Genomic DNA, 7505 nt, shown 5'->3' with positions numbered 1-7505 from the left:
ACGACAATATATTCGTGCAAGTTGCTTCGTCGACAACACAAGGACTCCGAGTCACACACTAACCCCAACCAACAAACAGCCGAGGATGCCCCACTGCGAAAAACTAGATAGATAAGCCTAGCAACGGGCCCGCTTTTTCTATCATTATTATATATACATATATACGTGCAATTCGAAATAGAGCTAGACAGGGTAAATATTCCTTTGGTAGCTCAAACGCCTAAACTAAAGCATGAATCCAGGCGAGTTAGAGCACAAGCGACCATTAAGCTAGGAAAGTAACCCTTCTTCAAGTCATAATTCAACTCATTACCGAATATACAATAGAGTTTCGCCTCATGAATTCGAGTAAACCAAACCCCCTCATATTCAATAAACACTATAAAACCAACAATAAAGAACTAAGACAAGGAGGACTTGAATTGCGTAAGAGATGACTTCTAGACAAAGAACCAAATCAAAGGATCCATTGAAAACAGGGAGTATGAAAGAGGGTCTCCATTTGGCTTCTGCTGGTTTAAATGCTAATCGGTGAATCGATCTCTTTTGTGGAATTAGGGTGCCCGGTCCTTTTGATAGCAGTGGTTGAGTGACTGAGTGTGGTTGAGTGACTGAGTCTGGATCTAGTCCCTACTAGTCTCGTTCCTTTCCAGTCTGACGTGCAAGTCAATTCAAAGCGTCTACTCAATAGACTCTTATACTAAAAGCTTATACGCTTCACTAGTTGTACCATACGCAGCACTAGTTGTACCTAAGGAGGAGTTCTTTTCCGGATGTGTAAGATGAGTCGACTTACTTACTACATCGCGTTAGCTTCCTACTTTTGAGTTTGGATATTACTTCCTGTCTTTTCGAAACCTTATGTCTCATATGCATCACCAATCCTTGTATCTCGAAAAAAAAGAGCACTTGGAGATAAGTATAAGGTAAGGAAGGAGCACCACTACAAAGTATAAGGTAAGGAAGGAGCACCACTTCTAAAGTGGATGAGTCTCCGCCCACATAATTTGGTTGTTCTTTCATCAGTCACTGAGGTTTGATCCGCAGCAGTATAGCATGAGTAGCTAGGCCGCTCATTACGCTTCCTATCAAACAAAACAAACAGAGGAGAGGGAACTCGGCAGCTTATAAGGATTGGATTCATGCCATTATGGCCGTCTTCGATAGCTTTAAGAGTAATGGTTTCTTTATAGTATCGGTTTATTGGCTTTGACAACTTTCTAAGGTACTTTTTGTCTCACCGTTGCTCGACGCGATACGTTTTTCTAGAAACAGTTCGTGCGGTCTGTCAGTCAGCAAGTATAAGTATAGGATTGAAAGGGTTCGAATTCACAAAGTGGAGCGAAGCTCAATTGTGGTTATTTTGCTTCCTTTCCTTTCTATTTCGGGAGCAGCCGACTGGTAGCTCTATCGCATGTTGTCGTAGGCGGAGATCCTCAAGTTGTCAACGAGCCCTCACTGAAAGATATGCTCCTTGTCTGTGATTGCAATCTCTGGCTGGAGAAAAGAAAGATGGATACTTCGTCGTGATGGGACAGATTACCAAGTTTGGTAGGTAGGAGAACACAGGCCGGGATAAAAGAAATCTCCTATGATTCGAGATAAGTGCTTTCTTGTGGTCAACGCTCGCCTCGTAATAGAGAGAATTGTACACCTGTTATCCAAGCTGCTCCGCGTAGTTACAGCGGTTCGGTCATTTGGCAGCACCCCTTGAACCAATAACAGGAGCGAAAGACCTATAGCTGATACGAAAGCCTACCTCGCGATGAAAGACGCAAATGGGAAAACACAGTGTGAGAACCCGTTTTTGTATAACCGAAAGAAAGCCTTCTTCTATAATAAATAAGCTTTTTAAGAATCCGCTGCTATTGAACCCCATGGAGGAAGGTGGTTCGGCAGCTCTTATCTTATTTGTAGTGGTAAGTGGGAAGAAGATCTTTATTCGTAGTGGTAAGTGGGAAGAAGACTAGCGGCGCTTGAACTTGTTCGAAAGTAACATACATGTTGACGACTAAGAAGCCAGATCCGATAAAGCAGCAGGATCAGTGAGCAGCTCAATTCCTTATTTCTATAGATAGATAGGTAAGACGTTATCGTTCTTAAAGTGGAGCTCGGGTGCGCTTGGCTTCATCTACCTTAGCTTCTGACTTCCAAAACCAACTTATTACCTGCTGACACAAACAAAACTCTCTCATTACCAAGGAAACCTTACCTGAATTCATAATGGAACTTAAGGGCATGCTCTCTAACAAATGGAACTTACGGGCATGTTCTCTAACATAGGAATGAAAACCCCTCTCTTACCTGCTACCTCTCATGCCAATTACTTAAGGGGACCAGTTTACTTTCTTTCCTAAGTAGTGTCTGGCTTACAGTAGAGTAAGTAGTCCAGAACTTCGTTTTCTTCCTTTATTTACTTGTATCATTCGGATCCTTTCACCAATACCGATGCGTAAGATTTGTCATAGTAAACTCCCTTTCCTTTAGCCGAAGTCAACACAAAGAATTATGAAACTGATATTATTTTGACATCTACACAATTCACTTAAGGGCCAGTACTTAATTCGATATACCACCTCAGGCGCGGCACCCCCACCACATACATGAGCTTACCGCCTCAAAGCATGGAATTGACCTCGCATCAAAGAAAGAAACCTCTTAAACACCCTCACTCGACACTGATTGAATTGCCCATTGCCTGGGAAACTCATTAACTTCCCGCAATGCCTCTTTCTTCTTCAAATCCTGAGAAGAGCATTCCTTCCCACTTGAATTCTATCTTATATGATAGAACTGATTCAACAAGGGGCCAAAAGCTACTGGGCAAACTGATTCTATTCCCTCTAGACTTTACTCGCACTGCTCGCTCCTTCATTTGATCCAAGTAATAATGGAATTGCCAACTTCCCTTCCCGCACACTGAGTCTTTTAGTGCCCACTCGTATACTCGGTTAAGCCTTACCTCTGTCAACTAATTCACTTACAATATCGGAATAAACAGAATCATTAGCCGAGGCGGGGGGGTGTAATAGACATCTAATCAGACTTTGGATAAGGAGCTAACAAGCAGACACAAGTCTCAAGGACCAAGCAGACTCCTCATTAAGTAGACCCTAGACAATGGAATTCTTTCCTTTAAGAATATAGTTTACTTACCGCCTATAGGGCTCTCAAAATACCCTTGCAATAATACAAGCGACTACTCTAGCATGGGAAGCCGAATCTACTCTTTTGAATGCCTACTATGCGCTCAAGGGAATAACCACCAGTTCTTGGACGTATTATGGAGGCTTCTCTACTTCTACTCAAAAGTCTTCTACTAGATGCGAATTCCACTCGCCCAGCAGAGCCAGCAGGGTTCACAGAGAAATAGCATTTGCATCTTTGACTTTACTTGCAGCCGGGTAATGAGTGAGAAGTGAGTCCTGCATCCGCCCTTAAACTAGATCATACCTATGCTTAGTATTAAGAAAAGAATGAAGAGCTAGTGAGGAAGCTGGAAGGAAAGAAATCAATAAATAAATCCGAGGAATGGAACTCCCCGAACTGCTGCCGCGACCAATTACTTAAGGGCACATCTTCAGTAATAACAACTAATAAGTATACTATATTATGTTTCTTATTATAGTAGTCTTTGCGTGTCTTGTCGGTGTGAAAGCCTAATCCTCAAAAGAAGGGAAAACTCCCCCTTATACAGTAATAGGAGCTAGATCTATCCCTTGCTTATTTACCAATACCTTGGAAGTCTTGACCTGGACCTTGAACTTCACCCTCTCTATACTCTAAGTCAGCTACTGAATGAAAGAATTCAACTGGCACAGCTTCTTCTTTAGTAGACCTAACTGGCACAGCTTCTCAATAGGATTCAACTCACACTCGAGCAGTACTAAAGGTCTTCCACTCTGCAACTAGAGTATAGTCTATTTCCATTCTTCCTTTCGAGCATACCCTTCCTTATTAAGGCCGCTTTCAAGACTAAGCTAACGGAGCATGAGCGAGAGGCGAGGACAACTTTATAGATGCTGTTAGAGCTAGTCCCAGGAAATTTACCACAAGGTAATTTTGGCAACCTAACAAGACAATAAAACGGAAAGAATAAAAACGAGACAAGAACACCAGATATACGTGGTTCGGTCAATTGACTTTGACCTACATCCACGGACGAAAGAGGAGCAAATTACTACTGCAAAAGAGGGACAATTACAAATGCCTTAGGAAGATGTTCCTAGGCCATAAAACACCTGAAAATACTAAACAAGGAAAAACCAAACTATAAGTCCAAACTATTTAACTGAGTTTTTCTTGTGGTGCATCTGACTTCAAAGCCCAGGCCCTTATTTATAGTTCCAAGACGAGACAACAAGTCTGATTTTCCCGATGTGGGACTATGAGACTTGCCAAACTAACAAATCTCTACCTTGACATGTTCCAACAAAACTTGCTCCACCTTCTTCATAAAAGCCCCAACGGGCAATCACCAACAATGAACACCAACCAAGTCCAAGCACTGCTTGAACTTGTAAACCGGAAGAGGCTTCGTAAACATATCAGTTGGATTGTCCTTCGTATGAATTTTCTGAACAAGGACTTTTCCCTCAGCAATGATATCCCGAATAAAATGAAACTTCACATCGATGTGTTTTGTCCTCTCATGATACATCCGGTCTTTAGTCAAATGAATAGCACTTTGACTATCACAGTAAATTGTAGTAACACTTTGATGCAGACATAATTCGCTGAACAATCCTCTTAACCATAAAACTTATTTGATCGCCTCTGTCACTGCCATATATTCTGCCTCTGTAGTAGATAAAGCTACGACAAGTTGTAAGGAAGCTTTCCAACTAACTGCACAACCGCCAACGCAAAATACATAGCCTGTCAAAGATCTTCGTTTATCAAGATCCGTAGCATAATCAGAGTCGACGTAACCAACCAAAGTGTCACGATTTTTCCCAAATTCCAAACAAACATCTGAAGTCCCTTGCAAGTATCTGAGAATCCACTTCACAGCCTGCCAATGTGTTTACCTAGGCGAGACATATATCTATTAACCACACTGACTGCTTGTGAAATATCTGGACGAGTACAAACCATTGCATACATAATACTGCCGATGGCACTAGAATATGAAACTTTCACCATATATTCTTCCTCTTCAACTGACTGTGTTGACTGAGCAGCACATAGCCGAAAATGGCTAGCAAGAGGAGTACTCACTAGCTTAGCATTTTTCATGCCAAACCTCTCCAAGACTTTCTTGAGGTAATTTTTCTGAGTCAGAAATAATTTTCCAACTCCTCGATCTCTTTTGATCTCCATGCCAAGAATTTTCTTAGCTGCTCCCAAATCTTTCATTTCAAATTCACTACTCAGTTGCATTTTTAAAGTGTGAATTTCTGACAAATTCTTAGCTGCAATAAGTATGTCATCAACATAAAGCAACAAATATACAAAAGAGCCATCGGTTAACTTCCGGAAGTAAACACAACTATCATACATGCTCCTCATGTAACCATGACCCAACATAAAAGAATCAAACCTCTTATACCACTGTCTTGGAGACTGCTTCAATCCATACAAGGATTTCTTTAACAAGCAAACATGGTCTTCCTTACCATCACCTTCAAATCCATGAGGTTGCTCCATATAAATTTGTTCTTCAAGTTCACCATGTAAGAAAGCTGTCTTGACATCAAGTTGCTCCAATTCCAAATCATACATGGCAACTGACTATAGCCCTTTGCAACCAATCGTGCTTTGTACCTTGCATCTTTAACCCCTGGAATACCTTCCTTCCTTTTGAAGACCCATTTGTATCCAACAATTTTCTTACCTGAAGGCAGCTTCACAAGATCCCAAGTTCTATTCCGATGGAGAGACTCAATTTCTTCATTCATCGCAATCAACCACTTAGCAGAATTATCACAAGAAACTGCATCTGAGTAGGAAGTAGGCTCACCAACTTCACTTGTCTCTTCTACAACAGACAAAGCATATGCAACCAAATTTGCATATCTTTGTGGTGGTCGAATATCTCTCCGTGGTCTATCCTTGGCTATGGAATATTGCTCTTCCTCTGGAGCAACTGCATCAGTAGACTCGGGACCATCTATTGGCATTCTTTGAGAAGAAGAGTTCGATTGAAAAGAATTAGAACTCCCAATCTCAAGCTCCACCTGCTTCTGTGCACTATCATTTGTACAACTAGTAGAATCCTCTTTAGAAGATAACATAAACAATTCATCAAAAGTAACATCTCTACTGATTATAAATTTTGGGGATTTGGGATCAGAACACCATAATCTGTATCCTTTCACCCCATAAGCATATCCAAGGAAAGTGTATTTTTTAGCTCGAGGCTCTAATTTTCCTTCATTTACATGCATGTATGCTGGACACCCAAAAATTTTTAAATCAGAATAATCAGCAGGAGTACCTGACCAAACTTCCTCTGGAGTTTTAAAGTTAAGTGCTGTAGAAGGAGCGCGGTTGACAACGTAACAGGCCATATTAATCGCCTCTGCCCAAAAGTCCTTTGTCAACCCTGCATTTGAGATCATACACCTTGCTCTCTCCAAGAGTGTTCTGTTCATACGTTCGGCCACACCATTTTGTTGAGGCATCATCCTAACAGTGCGATGCCGAGCAATTCCTTCATTTTTGCAAAATTCTTCAAAGTCACCTTCACAAAATTCCATGCCATTATCTGTTCGAAGCCGCTTAATCTGTTTACCTGTTTGTTTCTCAATCAAAACCTTCCATTGTTTAAATGTTAGAAAAACATCATTTTTATACTTCAGAAAATAAACCCAAACTTTCCTGGAATAATCGTCAATGAAAGTCAACATATACCTGGCACCACCCTTAGATTGAACATGAGCTGGACCCCAAAGGTCTGAATGAATATAGTCAAGAGTACCTTTCGTTTTGTGAACTGCCGGAGAAGTGAAGCTGACTCTTTTCTGCTTTCCAAAAATGCAGTGTTCACAAAAATCAAGTGGCCCAGTACTCTGTCCGTAAATTAGACCCCTTTTGCTCAATATGCTCAAACCTTTTTCGCTCATATGACCCAAACGCATATGCCATAATTTGGTGATGTCAGAATCAGACAATGATGATGACGAAACTGCAACCGAACCTGTGACAGTAGTTCCCTGCAGAATATACAAGCTACCAGACCTACAAGCTTTCATAACAATAAGGGCACTTCTAGAAACTTTCATAACTCCACCTTCAGCTGTGTATTTACACCCAAGGGCCTCTAGGGTGCCTAAAGAGATGAGATTCTTTTTTAAATCAGGAACATGTCTAACATTAGTGAGCGTCCTCACAATACCATCATGCATTTTAATTCGGATTGTACCTCTACCAACAACATCACATGCGGCATTATTGCCCATCAAAACAATTCCACCATTACAAGATTCATATGTGGAAAACAAATCCCTATTGGGACACATGTGATAAGAATAATCTGAATCTAAAATCCATTCATTTTTAGA

The sequence above is a fragment of the Musa acuminata genome, chromosome BXJ1-3, assembly GCF_036884655.1.
Source record: "Musa acuminata AAA Group cultivar baxijiao chromosome BXJ1-3, Cavendish_Baxijiao_AAA, whole genome shotgun sequence".
Lineage (NCBI taxonomy): Eukaryota > Viridiplantae > Streptophyta > Magnoliopsida > Zingiberales > Musaceae > Musa > Musa acuminata.
This window is presented reverse-complemented; position numbering follows the sequence as displayed.